Here is a 17974-nt window from a genome sequence, read left to right on the forward strand (position 1 = left end):
ATTTCCTGAACTTGAAATTCATCGTCATTCTTCTTCTTCTCATCCTTTTTTTTTTGTTTGTTTGTTTGTTTGTTTCTTTTTTTTTTTTTAAAGATTTTATTTATTTATTTGACAGGGAGAGACATAGCGGGAGAGGGAACACAGGCAGGAGGAGAGGGGGAGGGAGAAGCAGGCTTCCCGCTGAGCAGGGAGCCTGATGCAGGGCTGGATCCCAGGACCCTGGGATCATGACCTGGGCTGAAGGCAGACGCTTAACCGATTGAGTCACCCAGGTGCCCCATATCTTTCATTTATTATCCTTTTAAGCTACCAAAGTTATGCTGGTTTGGAAGTATGAGGTGATTGTCAGAGGGAGAAAGGGAATGCAGACAGAAACAAACAAAAATACCGTCATCATAAGGAGCTATATAGTCAGATGTCCAGGTAGTTAATATCCAGAGATCCACGCGAGCAAGTGACAAGTGACTTGGGAGTCACTGCAGGAGGACTCGGAATGCTTCCTGTAATAGCATGAGGGGCGAAAGTGTGCTGGTATTCTTTTACATTGTTTAAGACATACATCATATGATACAACTATTAGTTTTACCATCAGATCCTTATTTTCCAGAGGAAGAGTATGAATCATTAAAATCAACCTATAATTTCAGAGCTTCCTTTTAGACATCAGTTTCAACTTCTGATCCCACCTAACTTTTTTGTTCTCTTTTTTTCCTCACCTTCACTCTCTCAACAGAGTTGCTAATAAGGAGTAAAACTGACTGGTTTGAATTGCACCTTTTCTTGTATCTCACTTGTCCTCTGGTGGAAGTGTTAATAAATCGTGAAAGAGGCTAATAGTGGGAAGTAGGAAGAGAAAAAGAAGTCAAGGAGATACAGAATAATATCTACATTGGCTCATGGGCCCTTGAGCAAAACTGAATTGGCTGTATTTCATAAAGGAAATGACCAAAGAGGGGCTATTTGTCTTAGAATCACATCTACTTTTTTTGTATTTTAGGGAATTAAATCATAATACCCAATTATGTGTACATGGTATACTGGTCTTTTGATCATTGGGTTGCTAAGTGATTATTAATGGGTAAGAAGTTGCTGAAGTGGTGTTTGGCACATCTTTTATGGGAATGCTCACGATGGTATATAATCATAACTTTCCTAGTTTTTAGGTCATATAATAATTCTTAATTATTTGATTATAAGGGGAAAGGATTGTGAAATATTCAATTCCTTTAGTCTGTTTTTATGTTCATTATTTATATGATTTTTAGTCTACATTTTGTATTTTATAACTTTACATTAATCTTTCTTGATTGCAGCCTTGGAATTTGTCATTGGTGTTACAAGTTGTCAGAATCAGGAAAGTCCATGATTTTGTCGTAGAGTGATTTTATTTGATCTTAGAGGTCATAAGATAAAGCAGTTAAAAACTATTATTTATTTCCCCCCACCCCCCCATTATTTATAGCTAAGCTTTAGTGAAACTCAGGCTTGTGAAAAAGAATTATTTCAGAGAGTATAGTAGGGTCTACATATTGCATTTTCCAAAAAGAGAGTGAGTGGGGGATAAATGAAGAGAAAAGCTTTTGAAAGGAAGCATATAGGGGAAGGTTACTAAAGAACTGTGTTATTGAATATCACTTAACATATTGAAAACTCTGCCCCCTTCCAGAAAAAAAAAATCTATTCTTGCCATTAAGACATAAATGCTTTTTATTTTTTTCAGTAGCGTGAGTTCTGTAATTGTCAACTCAAAGGTTTCAAAAAGTTTTTTTTTTTTTTTTTTTTTTGTATTATCAATGGTAGTAGCCACTTGCTATGTTTGTCTAGGTTTGGTTAAGGTATGCATTATAGCCAACTTTGGTGGATTATTTTTATCAATTTTGTAGCTTTTATGAGTCTGATAGAAAATTTAAATGCAAATATGCCCTCTCTCCATTTATGCACTGTGGTATAAATTAATCTTGACTTAATAAAACCCAGGGCAAATAGTTTTTGTTTAGATTTAGGTGGATTATCTGCCAAGATTCAAGGGACTAGACTGGATAACTGGAGATTTTCTTCAGTCCTATTATTTGGTCACAGATTTGGTATTTGAGTTAAGTGGTTTGTAGTATGTTATTTCTTCTTCTACATTGAGTAGGGTATGAAACTTTCTGATGTACCACACAGCCAACCCTGGAAAACCATCAGAACTGGCTTCAGTTTAACATCAGGCATATCAAAAAGCATTATTAGCAAAGAGTCAGCAAAGCAAGCCTGTTACATGAGCTGTTGTAGGATAGGCCTGGAAGCAGAGAATCCAAGCGGGCGTAAAATGAGAGCGAAACCCTCCGCTGTTAGACATGATTTTTATTATGATATGTTCAACCCCACCCCCATCCCAATTGAGAGATGACCAATTTAATTAAAGATGCCTAGTATCTTTACTTTGTTAAAGACTTTAATTGGCTTTGGCACATCTAGCCATACTGTATAGACAATGCTCGTTATTTTTTTTGTAATATATGATTAAATGATATTAAACTTACTATTTGCAAAAGACTTTAAAATTCCAGTTAGTTGCTTAAGGATCCTTGTTGATGATTAATATGAACTGAAATGGATATAGTTTCTGGCTAGATTTCTTTAAATAGAGCAGCTATTAAGTCTTTACTAAAATTCTTATCTTTATTTTGTAGAAGCCATATTGTTCATTTTCATATAGCATTTAATAATCTCGTGAACTTCAAAGTTGAGGAGATTTGGCTAAGTCTGTTGTGAAATAGCAAAATATGAGGTAGGCTGGAAAGTGCTAGAAGGAAAATTAAAAATCAGAGGTCTACCTTCATTCTCCAATTATCTTTCTGTGTTTTTATTTTCTTAGATTTAGTAATAAAGTAACTCCAAGTTTAGTATATAACATATGTTCCTTTTCTTCTGCCCCTCCACATTTATGTCCTTACTACCTCTTATATAGAGACTGTTGTCTTTTTTTTTTGAGAGAGAGAGAGAGAGAGAGAAAGAAAGGGGGGAGGGGTAGAAGGGAGGGAGAGAATGACTCCCAGGCAGATTCCCTGCTTGAGTGCAGAGCCTGACTTCCGAGACTGTTGTCTTTGCTGTAATTCTCCCAGATACAAGGAAGGGTCGTGAGGTATATGAGATATATTCTTTGTTATTTTCATTCAAGGCAAAAGAAATATTTTAAAGGTTTGGGGAGTGGGAGAGAAGATGATTGTCATCTAAATTTTGACTAAGCTCTCTTTCTTTATGCTAGTTCTTATTTTAGACAGAACAAGTCATTCACAGGACAAGATTTTATTTGTATCTTCTTGGGTAGTTAGGTATGCTGTGCCCATCTTCTTTAGTACATGATATAGCAGTTTATTTGTTTAGGCAACTTAAAAAATATGATTTATGGAGAGTTGAAAACAGAATCATCTTGCAAGCCAGTTGGTAAGATTTAATATTATAGAGTAGGTCTTACTTGGGTATCGTTGGGTTGGCACTTTCACACTTGGATCCCGGATGTGCTAACTGCAGCACATTTTGTTGAACATGTGTTATTGTAGTCCTACAGTGTGACAAGGATGCAGAGCCTTATAAGCAAAAAGCGAAAATGTAACTGTTGAAAGGGAGATAGATAAACAGTGAAGCATGAACATTTCCCTTCTGTTCTAAGGAAGAACATACTGTGACATGGATCAGTCTCTAAAATTGGACAAAGAAGTCATATATAGATGTCCTTTTAGCCTAAATGATACCAAGTTAGATTTTTTTAAATGATTGCCTAACATTTAAATGTCCCCATCAATGAGAATAGTCCTGATGAGATAAATGAGCCACCTTAGATATGTAAAAAAAAAAAAAAAATCTTATTGAATTATGAGGCATAAGCAAGAGAATAGAACTAAAAAAGTAGGCTATTATAAGGTCTTTTGAAATGTAGATTTTTAATCCTAAAATACGGAATGCTCCTGGCAGTTTGGAGTTTTTCTGCCTCTATCATTTATTAGTGATTTTTTTCATACTGGATACTAAAATCAGAATTCTACTGCATATCTATTTTTTTTTTAAGATTTTATTTATTTGAGAGAGAGAGAGCGTGCACGAGTGGAGGGGAGAGACAGAGAGAGTGGGAGAAGCAGGCTGCCCTGCTCAGCAGGGAGCCCAGTGAGGGGCTCGATCCCAGGACCGTGGGATCATGACCTGAGCTGAAGGCAGACACTTAACAAACTGAGCCACCCAGGTGCCCCTATACTGCATATCTATTGAAGAGCTTTTATAAACTCTGCATCATGTCACACAGGGTTTCTGTTTCAAGGAGCTGATGTTCTACTCTCCTTCTGTCACTACGTAGTGAAATAATGAAACAACATGGCAGTAAGTGGCCAGTGCTGGGCTATCAGCTGTGAGGACCCTCAGGAAGGGAACTCCAGGGCTGCAGGAGGAAGGGAAGGTTTCCTGGTTTCCTTGAGCTGAGCCATTTGGGAGTTGGATGGGGAATGATTTCAGGTGAGGGGACTAGCTTGAATGAAGGCATGGCAGCAACTCTGAGCAAGAACAAGGCACGGGGGTAAAGAGGAGGCTAGCTTGATCAGAAGGGGGCAGGGATGAGGGGTAGTGATGGGCGGACCTGATGAGATGCTGCCCACCCTGGCAAGGTCAGCCTGAGGAAGGAACAGGTGGTTAGAAGTCTGGGCTGAGGAATTCATATTCTGACTCTACTAGTAGGCAAATAGCTTACCCTCTCTAAGTCTGTTTTATTACCTACAAAATAGGAGTTATCATAATGTCTACTACTGAGGATGGTTGAGAAGGTTTTAGGTTGTTAATATACTTAATATAGTGTCTGGCATATAGTAAACACTCAAATACTAGCTTCTGCTGTTCAGTATTATTATTAAAACCAGAGAAAGGTGCCTTATATTTCGAATGATAAGAGAAGTTACTGTTTATCAGCAAGGGAGAAGAGTTGTAACATAGAAAATAATATTAAAGGAAATTTAATGGGACTTAATCTGTCTGTAGGAATCAGAAAGTCCGTGGCAAAGGCTGGTTAAGTAGTTTAGGCTCAGGTTGATGTGGTCTTGAACCCACACTAGGGCTAGAAGATAAATCTGGGAGAGATGTCAAGCACATTGAGGGGACTTCTTAACTGACTGGATGTGGAGAATGAAGGCAGATGATCGAAACGGGTCTTCAGCCATGTTTTAGGGTCATAGATAAATGTATCATTGCATTTATGTCTTAGATTTTGCCTTGAGGGTCTTTTTTGTTTTAATATCTAGACCACCTTTCCATCAAGAGGAAGGAAATACCTCATTTTGTTAGCATCTTCAATACATATTGCTGTATGTAACTGCTTTGGAAAATAGGTTTGGTAAAAATAGTGTAAAATGTATTGGTATAAATAGTGTATATGGAAAGTCCGTTTCCATATTGCCTATGAAAATTCAATATTAAGAAAATATTAAACTTTTCTGAATATTTTAAGAAAAAATATTAAATAATAGTGTTACGTCTTCTTAGAGAAAGAATAGTTTCATAACTGTGAACAATAGAGAGCTCATTTTTTTCCCCTCTACTTTACCTCACAGACTTGTATCTCCATTCACTCACAGGCTGGGAGGGTAAAGGATGGGAGGCAAGTGCTATACTAACAGACGCTCGTTTCAGTAGATGCCGAGGGTGGGTCGCGGACAGTCATGGCTGCTATGTTCTCTCTAATCTCGGTTCCCAAGAGAGCATCTTTAGAAATTGCCTTCATGAAAACATGCTTTTGTAAGTGAATTGCAACTGCTCTGTCCTCCCCAAAATGTAAGAAGAACCACCGTAAAACCATTGTTGATATGAATTTTCAGTGACATTCTACAGCTACTGACATTTTCTTGTAGACCTATCTGATCAGCTTGACACAGAATTATAACCAAGCTAAGAAACTGAGCACAAACAGATCTTTGGCTCAAGCTTGGCAATCTTCTCATGATTCTTATCGGTTTTTTTGGCATGACACTTCATGGATGGGCTCTAGATAATAACTTCCTGAGTGCCAGGCCTCTTGCCATCTCTCCAGAGGAATGTTATGATTCCCTGACATGGAATTACTATATTGTGAAGTTAAATCTAAGACCAGGCTTGAATCAGTGACAGTATATGTAGACAGATTATTTCTTAACTCACTTTTACAATGATGAGATCAATGGGTTGGAAAAGGCAGCCAGAAATTTCAGGGCTGTAATTGAGTTGTGGTGTGCCCATAAATCATGCGAGCTGCCTTCCCTGCATTGGCGTCTCCCCAGAAGCCTCCCAGAAGCTCAGCACCCCTAATGTTAGTGACAAAGCACACGGCAACTTATATGACTTCCTATATAATCTTAACTATGCTTCTGTGTGGGATGAACATTTCCCCTTTTCTCTGGAGGGAAAAAGCTTATTTAATGCCTTCAAAAAAATACATAGCTGCTTCTGTGGTGAAAATAAGTTCATGGCAGGTAACTGGAATTTATAGAAGAGAGAAAAATTCTTTAAAGCTGTCTCCCCGTGGTGTGGGTTTTTTCTTCACTTCTAATAGCTTTTATTTTAATTTCTAGTTTTGAATTCAAGCAGCTGTCATTCTCTTTATAGCCCTTTTTGAAACTCCTACAGCGTAGGAGGTAGCCGGGCTGTCTAAGAAACATCTTTTCAAACCAGCCAAAGTATTGTTTATCCTGAATGAAATAGAATTTTTAAGGCTGTCAAGAGTGAGTGATTTGAAACGTTTTCTTTGATAGCCAGGAAGATGAGCAGAAATCTTGAAGGGGGGAAGGTATTAGCTCTATGTGGCCAATTCCAAGTAACTTCTATTACTCAGAAAACTCTTTTGGACCAAGATAAAAGTTACCACGAAGTAAGGGTGCTGTCTACAATTAATATAACAAAATAAACCTGTGACAGCTCAGTTTTACCTCCTGAATCCCTACCAGCTGTTGAGGAAAAAGGAAGAATGTGAGCTTGAGTCAACAGTGGAGAATATTCCTATAACTTGCCCTCTCTAGTTGCCTTTTGTGAACTCTGAGCAGCAGCTCTGCAGCTTGGTTTCCTCTGAGGGCTCATTCCGCTTCCCATGGCATTGCTGTGTACCCTCTGCGCAGTATCTGGAAGGAGTCCAATGTCACCCTTGGATGAAAAAAAATCTTCAAACCTATTAAAATGAATACTTGGGCTGGCATTTTGCATATACTAATATTTGCTCTCTAAAATCAGCAGCATGACTTTCTGAGCTTCAAATGCGATTATGGTCATGATTTTATTTTTCTCTTCAGGTCAGAAGAGAATAGTGCTTATTTAAGTCTTTGTTGATTAACTTAGTTATTTTTAAGGTGTATTCTTTTTCTTAAACGTTTTAATAGTTAATGCAAGAACAAGATACAGAATTTGGAGGGTGATAATGGTGAACAGTTACATATACCATATTGAATGCCAGACACTGTTTTTAGCAATGTCTGTTAGATAATAGATAATCCTCATAACCGTCCGAGAGCTGCTTGAATTCAGAGCTAGAAATTACATTTTATGGTTCAGGAAACTGAGGCCCAGGGGTCAGTAAGACACCTAAGTCTCACAGCTGGCTAGTGCAAAGCCAGGACTGAACCCAAGCAGTGCGATGCCACGGTCTGGCCCGTTTGCACCCGGCTGGCGAGCTGAACACAAGTGCTGTAGCCAGCGGTCCTCTTCCCCTGAGTCAACACACATGGCCTGTTGGCCTCAGAGTCTTTTCAGAAGGGACTCAGTCCATTCCAAGCAGTATGTCAGTTTATTCTTTTTTAACTTTAGGAATGATTCTTAGTTTTTCTATTTAAAAAAAAGTACCTAGTTTTCTTGTACTGGATTCAGAGTAATGATCTTGATGTAGGAGATGAAAGAGCTAGAAAGAGCCAGAGATATGTATGGTTTTATCTGGGGCACAGTGCTCTGTGGCGGAAATGGGCTCTCCCCCCTGCCCCGGCAAAAAAAAAAAAAAAGGAAAGGGGGGATGGTGCCTGGGTGGCTCAATTGGTTAAGTATCCATCTTTTGGTTTCAACTCAGGGTCGTGAGATCGGGCCCTGTGTCATGCTCTGTGCTGGGAGTGGAGCCTGCTTAAGATTCTCTCCTCCCCTCTGCCCCTCCCCCGCTGCTCGCCATATGAAAGTGCCATCTTTTGGTTCCAAAGTTATCTAATATTGGCAGTTTCAAAAAAAATTTCATTTATTAGGTCAAAAATACGAAAGCTATCAGAAATTTCATGTAGTTCAACCTATAGCTTCTTAAATCATTTCAGAGTTGAGATCCAAATTGGATTGCTAACCACTGTTGTTGGAAGGGTTATACCATTTGAAACTGCTGTTCGTGTGTGTGCTGTTTGTGTGAGGTTGAAGAGCCTCGGTTTGCCATGGTTTAACCTGTGGTTTCTCATTCATCCTTCCAGAATTCTTTATGTATTTATAAGCAAATATGAATATAGACTCTTACTTACCTATTTATGTACCCAACAGCCAGTTGTACCTAATTAAAAAAAATTTATAATATACTCATTGTTGCTTTTAATGTTGCTACAGAGAGCTCTCTTTACCAGTTTTTCACTGATGTATAGTATTCTATGCGTTCTGTTGTACGGATGTACTCCTAAGAGGGCCTTGTGTTCCAGAGCCCAACCCAAGTAGATAATGCAAGACCCTTACTAACCACACACAGGCTTTAGTCTTCCAGTGATAACAAAAAATGTTTCCACAGAGATAATATATGTGGTATGCTTTTGAGTGAATAAAGCAAGCTATAAACAGAATTTTCAGAATAATCTCACTTCTAAAGGAAAAACTGTAAAGAAATGTGGAAGCATAGAAATAAATCTGGAAGAATATGAATCAGTTACGACCATGGTTATACTTTAAGGGGTGAGAGTCATGGTTTTCTTCTTTAGTCATATCTGTGTTCCTTTTTCCTATATTACTTGTTACACATATGTATTACTTGTTATACACAAGTATTATTTGTTATATGCATATGTACATATTTTTATACACAATATTGTTATACACACATATACATATAAATACAAATGAATACACATATGCCACATAAATATATATGTATTTAAGTTACAAAACTTCGGCTTAACACTGATGCAAGCTGTGCTTGGTATTTGGCGTGCTGGATGTAAGTTTAAGATTCAAAGTGGAAAGAATGAAATAGATCCTAGCAAGAAGGGTTTGCAGCCCCTCTGGCATGAGTTGGCTTGGACAGACTTCACTGGTGCCACATTGAGAATGGATAGCTCTTGCTGGTTAGTGGTTTCCTGTTTGATTTAATATCTTTCACCTTCTACCTTGGCCACTCTCTGAGCCACACTGTCCAAGCATTTTGGGGATCACTATTACTGGAAAGACTTAGGTAGCAAAGAGTTTTATTGACTGGTAGAATTGTTTGTGGTCAAGTTTGGATTTAAAGTAATCTGGATTTAAATCCTTGTGCTCTTTCTGTCTTTTATGATCATGGTGAATTCTCCTCTAAGCCTCATGAGTTTGGGGCAATAAAATTTCACATGATTTTTTGCCAAGAACAAATGAGTTGATAGTTGTAGACCACCCAATATTTTGCAAATATCAAGAGTTTTAGCTTATTTTTTTGAGGGTCTGATGTATGAAGTAGAGGGTTTCAAATATATTTTCATATGAGATATACTTCAAAGAAAGTGTAATTCCGTCTTTTATTTTTGTCAAGCGTAATACCTAGGCATATTTGTTTCTCTTGTCTTTTTTTTTTTTTTTTAAAGATTTTATTTATTTATTTGAGACAGAGAGCATGAGAGGGAGGAGGGTCAGAGGGAGAAGCAGACTCCCCGCCGAGCAGGGAGCCTGATGCGGGACTCGATCCCGGGACTCCAGGATCATGACCTGAGCTGAAGGCAGTCGCTCAACCAACTGAGCCACCCAGGCGCCCTGTTTCTCTTGTCTTAATCTGGTATTTGATGATAATTAACATTCCTCAGGGGAGAAGAATGGCAGGGGAGGAGAGGAGACAGGTAAATAGCTAGAAGTCTAGCAGCCCTCATTGTCTCAGCTGGATTGGAGTTTGTGTTCTGAGCAGTGATCTAAATTTCCTGAGCTGTCAAAGTGTCAGCCTTCCTCAGAAGTTTATGGAAGACAGTTTGATTCAGTATCTGATTACTTTTTAGTTCCTAAGGATAAGAGTATATCGTTGTTGTATTTTTTGTTTGTTTATGTAGGCAGAAATCTGAGTCTGTAAATAATACTTCAGGACTGTGATGACGGTGTAAAAATGCTCTCTGGCTTTACAGAGTAAAGCAATTTGCTTTGACTTCTATTGACATTGCAAGTGAACTGGTCTTACTCACTTTATAATTGAATTGCTACAGACTTCCATCGACCTTTGCAAGTAGTAGAGGTGGTTCCTGGACTTGTAACCTAATGCCTATTAGCTGCTGCTATAACGTTATAATGGGGTTTTATGTTTTATGGCATGTGATATTAACACAGCCCATTCCCTCATCAGCTTCTCCTAGCATACACGGTGGGCATATCCAGGCTGTGTAGTAGATTTTGGGGGCAAACATCATACTTAACTTTTGAAATCTTTGGGCAATAAAAAATAAAATTTGCTTAATAATTTTATGGCAACTTCATTACATCTTTCTATGCCCTTAGTATGACTCATTAATTCACAGTTCGGGAATTGCCTTTTTCCCTCCTATACAAGTGTTTTGGCAGATGCATATCTATATGTAGTTTTGTTTTGTTATGCTTTTGGGATTGGGAGTAGGAGGCTGTTCTACTGAGATAACCTTTCCTAGACACGATTTCAGATAAAGAAATTGTATTACCCAAGTGAATTATTCTCATTTAGCTACTGACTGTCATTAATCTGCATGTTATTTAGCTTCATTAAGGTTCCCGTTATCATTTGTCTTGTTGGATGAGGGCAAAATGAAATCAGAGGAACTGGGACATCTTGCCCCCTACCCAGCATGACATTGCTTTAACTTGTAGCAGAACTGAGAATTGGGTAAGTGGGACTTTAGGAACCTTTCCTTCCACTTGGCAGTTATAACCTGTCTCAGTGCACCTCCCACTGCTGAGAAACACAGTTAGCTTTCTTTCCTTAATGGGCATTTGGCAGGGTTAATTTCTTAGGCCTCCACCCCCTTTTTCCCTAATGTAAGACTTAGGGAAGATTTTCTGATCAAAGAATCTAGACTGTTCTCTAACAGTAATCATTCACCACCTACTACTCTATGGACAGTTAAGACTTCCCTTTGAATGGTAGGGTTGGATTTGCTTTTTTAATGAAAGAGATCCAATTACATTAGGAATTTTAAAAGTTCAATTTTAAAGTCAAACTTTGAGTTTCCTAACCTATCTTGATTATTCTAATTAGTTTTAGAAAGGAACTCTGTGTGTGTGTGTGTGTGTGTATCTACTTTTCCAGTTAAGGAAAGCTAATGTGTAAGATAATATGATGTAATTCTTTTGGCCGAAGTTTTGAGGAGAGGATAAGAATAAATATGTGGCCTGAGAAATATATCGACTTTAATTTTTGTCTTGCTTTAGACTTTTTCTTTCAATAGATCTTGCCTGTTTAATGGCACTATTGATAGTGTTTCCTAAAGCGAATTATGTCAGGTCTTTGGCTGTTTTGGGTGCAGGAGACTGGCATATGGGAAGATGTGAAGGGAGTGCCAGGTTTTCTTTGGCTCGTTAGGTGTTAATTGGGTGCTGAATCTGATCATGACCCTTCCCAGCCATGCTGCTCACAGACTGCTCTGCTGTGCATCAGTCCTTCTGTTTGTATATCACAGCTTCCAGTTAGAGAAGGTCATAGAAATCCGTGAAGTTCTGGCCCAGCCAGCCATCGGAGTAGATTGTGAAGAAACAAGCCTGTTCACTTTTCTTCAGCAACCAGAAAGTGAGCTACTTGGATGAAACCAATGTTAGGCAGACCACCTAGGCAAGACAGGCTCTTCTCTTCTCTGAGTGTGTGGCCTTTTCCCGTTTTCCTCAGTCTCATGGTAAATTTGGGTATCTGGCCACCCTCATGCCTGTAAGTCAGTAATTATGGGAATGCTAGTGCTAAGGACAAGAGCTGCAATAACAAAACACTGGACGACACCATAATCCTGCCTTTAGAGCAGGTGTGAGTGGTAAGCTGTTCTGGGAGTCATGCTCCTTACTCAGATGTGGAGCTCGAGAATGTTTCACTGTCTGCAATAATTTCACCCCGTAATCTGAAAGCAAGTAGGAATTTTGATGTACATCCAAGACTTGGATAGAAAGTGTGAGGCCATGGACAACTGGAATGGCCTTGGATGTCCTTGTTAAAAGTAGAATTCTGCCCTAGATGGGTTATCTTTCTGATCCAGTATGACAATTCTAGGATGTCTCATTTCTCACAAGTCAAGTAGCAGAGTTTGAACCTGTATTAAACACATTTCGGGGAACAGCCCTGCCTAATGCATGCTACTATTCCCATGCACTGGATCCTTAATGAATTCTCTGATCTCTGTTCACCTTAAAATTCCATTGTTGGTCCCCTTCCTATCTTTATGGAAATCAGTGGAAAAATATTTTCTTCCTACTGTTTCATATATCTGAAGCTTCTCACCAGCTCCTGAACATATTTAGCTTTATTTATACAGGTCACTTCCATATTTGTTGTCTGTTTTTTGACATGGTAAAATACAGTGACTCAGACTTTGTTTTAGCAAAGTAGAAATGATGTCAGAAACTATAGGAAATGAATTTGGGAGTACTGTATTTGGTACAGGGCACTCCTTTTCAGTACATTAGGTCCTGGGTAACATTAGGAGGAAAGATGGCTATGGGTGGAAAGAGATTTTATTGATGTCATAATATCTGCCACATGGTGGAAACTAGGGCAGCATGAGTATTTCCTGCTTCGTTCAAAGGTTGTGTTTTGAACAGGCTTATATAAGTTAGCAAAACAAACAAATGAAACTCTCTTCCTACTGCAGCATTTCATAATTCCCCCCTTCCCCCCCACTTTCAGCCTCATCCTGTCAACTTCATCCCCAAAGCTGTTGTCTGTCCACTGCTGTGACAGATGTTGATTCTTGAGGGTATCCTTTCTCTATTTCCCACCTGCTCAGCCCTTCTCGGCTTCGGTCATTAGGCCTAAATGTTTGGTGCCTGAGTCTTCCTTGGGTACAGCATCATTAGAGAAGACACACCAGTTGGGCAGAGAAGTCAAAATACTCCCAGCAAGACCATAGTGGTTATTATTGGGCAGCCCTATTTTTAAAGATGAAAAATACAGAATGATAGGAGAATGGATCCAGGCACAAGGGGAGGGTATAAACCACAGCAGTTTTGTTCACCCCCTGCTGCTGAAAGAGTCCACCTAATTTTGGTTGAAATCACCCTTCAAAAGTGTAATAGATCATGTTTAGTCTTGAGACCTATTTCTCTGTACCTAGGGTGAGTTTTTATTTGTCAATTCACATTTTCTCATGGAAAAAATGTGATTTTGGAGACTTTTTTCCCCCCAGAAAGTCTTAATGCCAATAAATATTAACAATAATAGTTAAGAATATTAACTTCTTACCTTATGGTACAGCTTGTTTATTAATTATAATATACAAGTAATTCCCCTTGAGTCATGCACTAAAATAAAAAAAATACATCAAATGTATTTCAGTAAATTCTAGTTTTATTGAGAGTTTACCGTAACTAAATTTAATTTGATCATTTAAACAGCCATGATGACTCTCATTTGACTATCAGTATTTTGGAAAATTGTCTATTTAAATATGGCATAAAAATGTTCTGAACCTTTTTTTGTTTTCCAATAAATATTTTAGAGCTATAAAGTTCTCTTTGGCTTTTTTTTTTTTTTGCTGTGTTTCACAAATTTTGTTATGAAATGTTTTTATTATCATTGAATTCTAAATCTTTTAAAATTTCCATTATGATTTTCTTTTTAACCATATTTAGTTTACCAGCATATGAAAATTGTAAAATCTGTACTTTTGTTTATGAAGCTATAAATAGTTTGCAATTTTGATCTGAGGAGACAGTATGTATAATAGTCAATCTTTGGTATTTAAGACCTTAATCTTGCTTCAAAAATATTCTGTGTTTCTTTTTTTGTTAAAGTGTCATTGACACACGGTGTACAGCTTAGTAATTCGACAGGTCTCTGCATTAGGCTCTGCTTACTACAAGTGGAGCTACCATCTGTCACCATACTATGTTATGACAATATCATTGACTATATTCTCCATGCTGTACCTTTCATCCCTATGATTTATTCATTCCATAACCAGAAGCCTGAACCCCCCATACCCCTTCACCCATTTTGCCCATCCTCTTACCCTATTCCCTTCTGGCAACCATCCGGTTTGTTCTCTGTATTTATGGGTCTGATTCTGCTTTGCTGTTGTTGTTCTGTGTGTTTTTAAAGAGTATGTATCCCATGTATTGCAGAATGTGTGTGTGAAATAGATCACTTTTGTATTGTTGACTACAGATATCTCTATTTTTTTTTTTTTTTGGCCTGCCTGATAGCATCTGAGAGGAGTGTGTTAAAATCTCCAATTACAATTGTTGATTTTTCTGTTTTTCCTTACAGTTCTACTTGTTGCTTGAGGCTGTATCATTAGGTGCTTATCTTCTTGTTATATCATCTTGTCCCTTTATCAATATAAAATGACTTTTTGTCTCTCACTTTATTGAGATCATTATCTTAATATTTACCTACTACATCTGTTATTTTTTTACTTTCAGCCTTTTTTTAAGCTTTTTTTTGTAGTCAACATATTGTAGGATTTAAAAAATACATTTGGAAAGTCACTGCCTTTTAACTGTTCAGTTTAATCCACTTATGTTATTGTATTTACCATTATGTTAGGACTTCTGTCATTTTATAATTTTTATTTAATAAACTTTGATATGTTTTTTCTTGCTTGCTTTTTCTTCAAAAAAGCAAATGTTCTTTTGTTTTCAATATTGTTTTTGTTCCTAAGGTGTTTGCTCTTATTTTGGGATATATAATCTCATGTATCTCTTGATTTCTTAAACTTAATTATATGTGTTTCTCTCCCCACCCCTTATAATAAGACAAATAATTTAATGCACTCTCCTCTGCCTCTGGGCTCCCCTCCCCTACCATGTTGATATTTTCCAGAATTTTAGTTCTGGATCATTTTAATTATGTTTTTACCGTTTGTCCTAGAGTTTTTAGAAGGTAACAGTATACATTATCAAGTTTGTTGAACATCCGGTATTATTTCTTTTATTTAAACACTTAACTACTTCAGCTCAGGTCATGATCCCAGGGTCCTGGGATCGAGTCCCGCATCAGGCTCTCTGCTCCTTGGGAGCCTGCTTCTCCCTCTGCCTCTCTCTGTCTGTCTCTCATGAATAAATAAATAAAATCTTAAAAAAAAATAAAAAATAAAAAAATAAACACTTAACTATTTTCTTTAAGAGTGTTCATCAGAAAAAAAAAAAGAGTGTTCATCAGTGTAGTTCTTTGTGTGGCAAACCTTGTGTATTTTTATGTCTAATAATACATTTATTATGGTCTCACATTTGAATGGCAGTTTGGCATTTTGAATATATAATTCTTTGCTCAAAATTCTTTAATACTTTAAAAACATTACTTCATTGTGCATTCAGAGTTGCTGTTGAGAACTTTGATGTCAGTCTGGTTCTTTTTTCGTATGATCTGCTTTTTATATCAGGAAGCTTTTTGTTTTTTTCTTTGTATTTGATATTCTCAAATTTTGCAATAATGTATTTTATATGCAATCTTTTCTTTCTTTCTTATTATTTTTAAATTTTAATTTTAATTCCAGTTACCATACAGTGTTATTTTACTTTCAGGTGTACAATACAGTGATTCAATAATCCCGTAGGTCACCCAGTGCTCATCATAACAGGTGTGGTCCTTAATCCCCATCACCAATTTCATCCATCTCCCCACCCCTCCTCTCTGGTAAACATCAGTTTGTTCGCTATAGTTAAGAGTTTGTTTCTGGGTTTGTCTCCCCCCACCCTTTTTTTTAACCTTTGCTCATATGTTTTGTTTCTTAAATTCCACATATGAGTGAAATCATATGGTATTTGTCTTTCTCTGACTGTTTTTTTCACTTAGTATTATACTGTCTAGCTCCATCCATGTTGTTGCAAATGGCAAGATTTTATTCTTTTTATATTCTTTTTTTGTGGCTGAATAATATTCATATATATAGTCTATATATAGTCTATATATATTCCATATATATTATATATAGTCTATATATATTCCACATATATATAAATATAAATAAATAAATAAATAAATAAATATATATATATATAAAAAACCTCTTATCCATTCATCAGTTGATGGACACTTGGGCTGCTTCCATATCTTGGCTATTGTAAATAATGTTACTATAAACATGGAGGTGCATGTATCTCTTTGAATTAGTGTTTTTGTATTCTTTGGGTAAATAGTGTGATTACTGGATCATAGGGTAGTTCTATTTTTAATTTTTTGAGGAAACTCCGTACTGTTTTCCACAGTGGCTGCACCAGTTTGCATTCTCACCAACAGTGCAGGAGGGTTCCCCTTTCTCCACATCCTCACTAACACCTGTTGTTTTTTGTGTTGTTGATTTTAGCCATTCTGATAGGTGTGAGGTGATATCTCATTGTACTTTTGATTTGCATTTCCCTGATGATAAGTGATGATGAACATCTTTTTTTTTGTGTCTGTTGGACATCTGATTCTCTTCTTTGGAGAAATATCTGTTTCATGTTTTCCGCTCATTTTTAATTGGATTATTTGTTTTTGGGGTGTTGAATTTTATAAGTTCTTTATATATTTTGGATACTAACCCTTTATTGGATGTGTCATTTGCAAATATCTTCTCCCATTCCACAGGGTGCCTTTTAGTTTTGTTGTTTCCTTGACTGTGCAGAACGTTTTTATTTTGATGTAGTCCCAATAATTTATATTTGCTTTTGCTTTCCTTGCCTCAGGAGACATACTTAGAAAAAAGTTGCTTTGGCCAATGTCAAAAAAGTTACTGCCTGTGTTTTCTTTTAGGATTTTTATGTTTTCAGGTCTCATATTTAGGTCTTTAATCCATTTTGAATTTATTTTTGTGTATGGTATAAGAAAGTGGTCCAGTTTCTTTCTTTTGCATGTTGCTGTTTAATTTTTCCAGCACCATTTGTTGAAAAGACTATCTTTTGCCCTTTGGATAGTCTTTCCTGCTTTGTTGAAGATTAATTGACCATATAACTGGGTTTATTTCTGGGTTTTCTATATTATTCCATTGATCTGTGTGCCTATTTCTGTGCCAGTACCATACTTTTTGATTATTACAGCTTTGTAATATAACTTGGAGTCTGGAATTGTGATGCCTCCAGCTTTGCTTTTCTTTTTCAAGACTGCTTTGTCTATTTGGGGTCTTTTGTGGTTCCATACAAATTTTAGGATTGTTTGTTCTAGATCTGTGAAAAATGCTGTTGGTATTTTGATAGGGATTGCATTGAATCTGTAGATTGGTTTGGATAAGTGTAGACATTTTAACAATACTTGTTCTTCCAATCCATGAGTATGAAATGTCTTTCCATTGTGCAATATTTCTTTTATTCCCCTGTTTGGCACTTGGAGTTCTTTGGATTGAGGTCTCTGAAGTTCCTTTAATTTTGAGGAATTAGTTGTTGTTTCTTTAAGTATCCCTTCCTCTCAATTTATTTCTTCTTTTGGGGCCTGGATGTTGGCAATTTCACTTTCATTCTGTATTACAAAGCTCTAAATATTTTTGTATTTGTTGAGTTTGCTGTCTTAGTTTTCTTTGTGTTCTAGAAATTCTATAATTCTCTCATAAAGGAGGATTTTGTGTGTGTACTTATGGTTGTGATGAGTTGGAACCTCCTTCTCTCTTTTTCTCTTTTCTACTCCCTCTCTGGCTCTTGCCTCAACCTAAATGCTTTGGTTCACAACCAGGTC

General features: G+C 37.1%; 1 protein-coding gene across 7 annotated transcripts in view; it reads left to right on the forward strand.

Moving 5' to 3' along the window:
- The window catches only part of ARHGAP10 (Rho GTPase activating protein 10), a 316951-nt gene that overhangs the window by 265568 nt on the left and 33409 nt on the right, over positions 1-17974 (forward strand). The window lies entirely within an intron of this gene.

This window comes from Mirounga angustirostris, unplaced genomic scaffold, assembly GCF_029215605.1.
Source record: "Mirounga angustirostris isolate CCGP_5_RB_7025 unplaced genomic scaffold, mMirAng1.0.hap1 SCAF_2, whole genome shotgun sequence".
In the NCBI taxonomy this organism is placed as follows: domain Eukaryota; kingdom Metazoa; phylum Chordata; class Mammalia; order Carnivora; family Phocidae; genus Mirounga; species Mirounga angustirostris.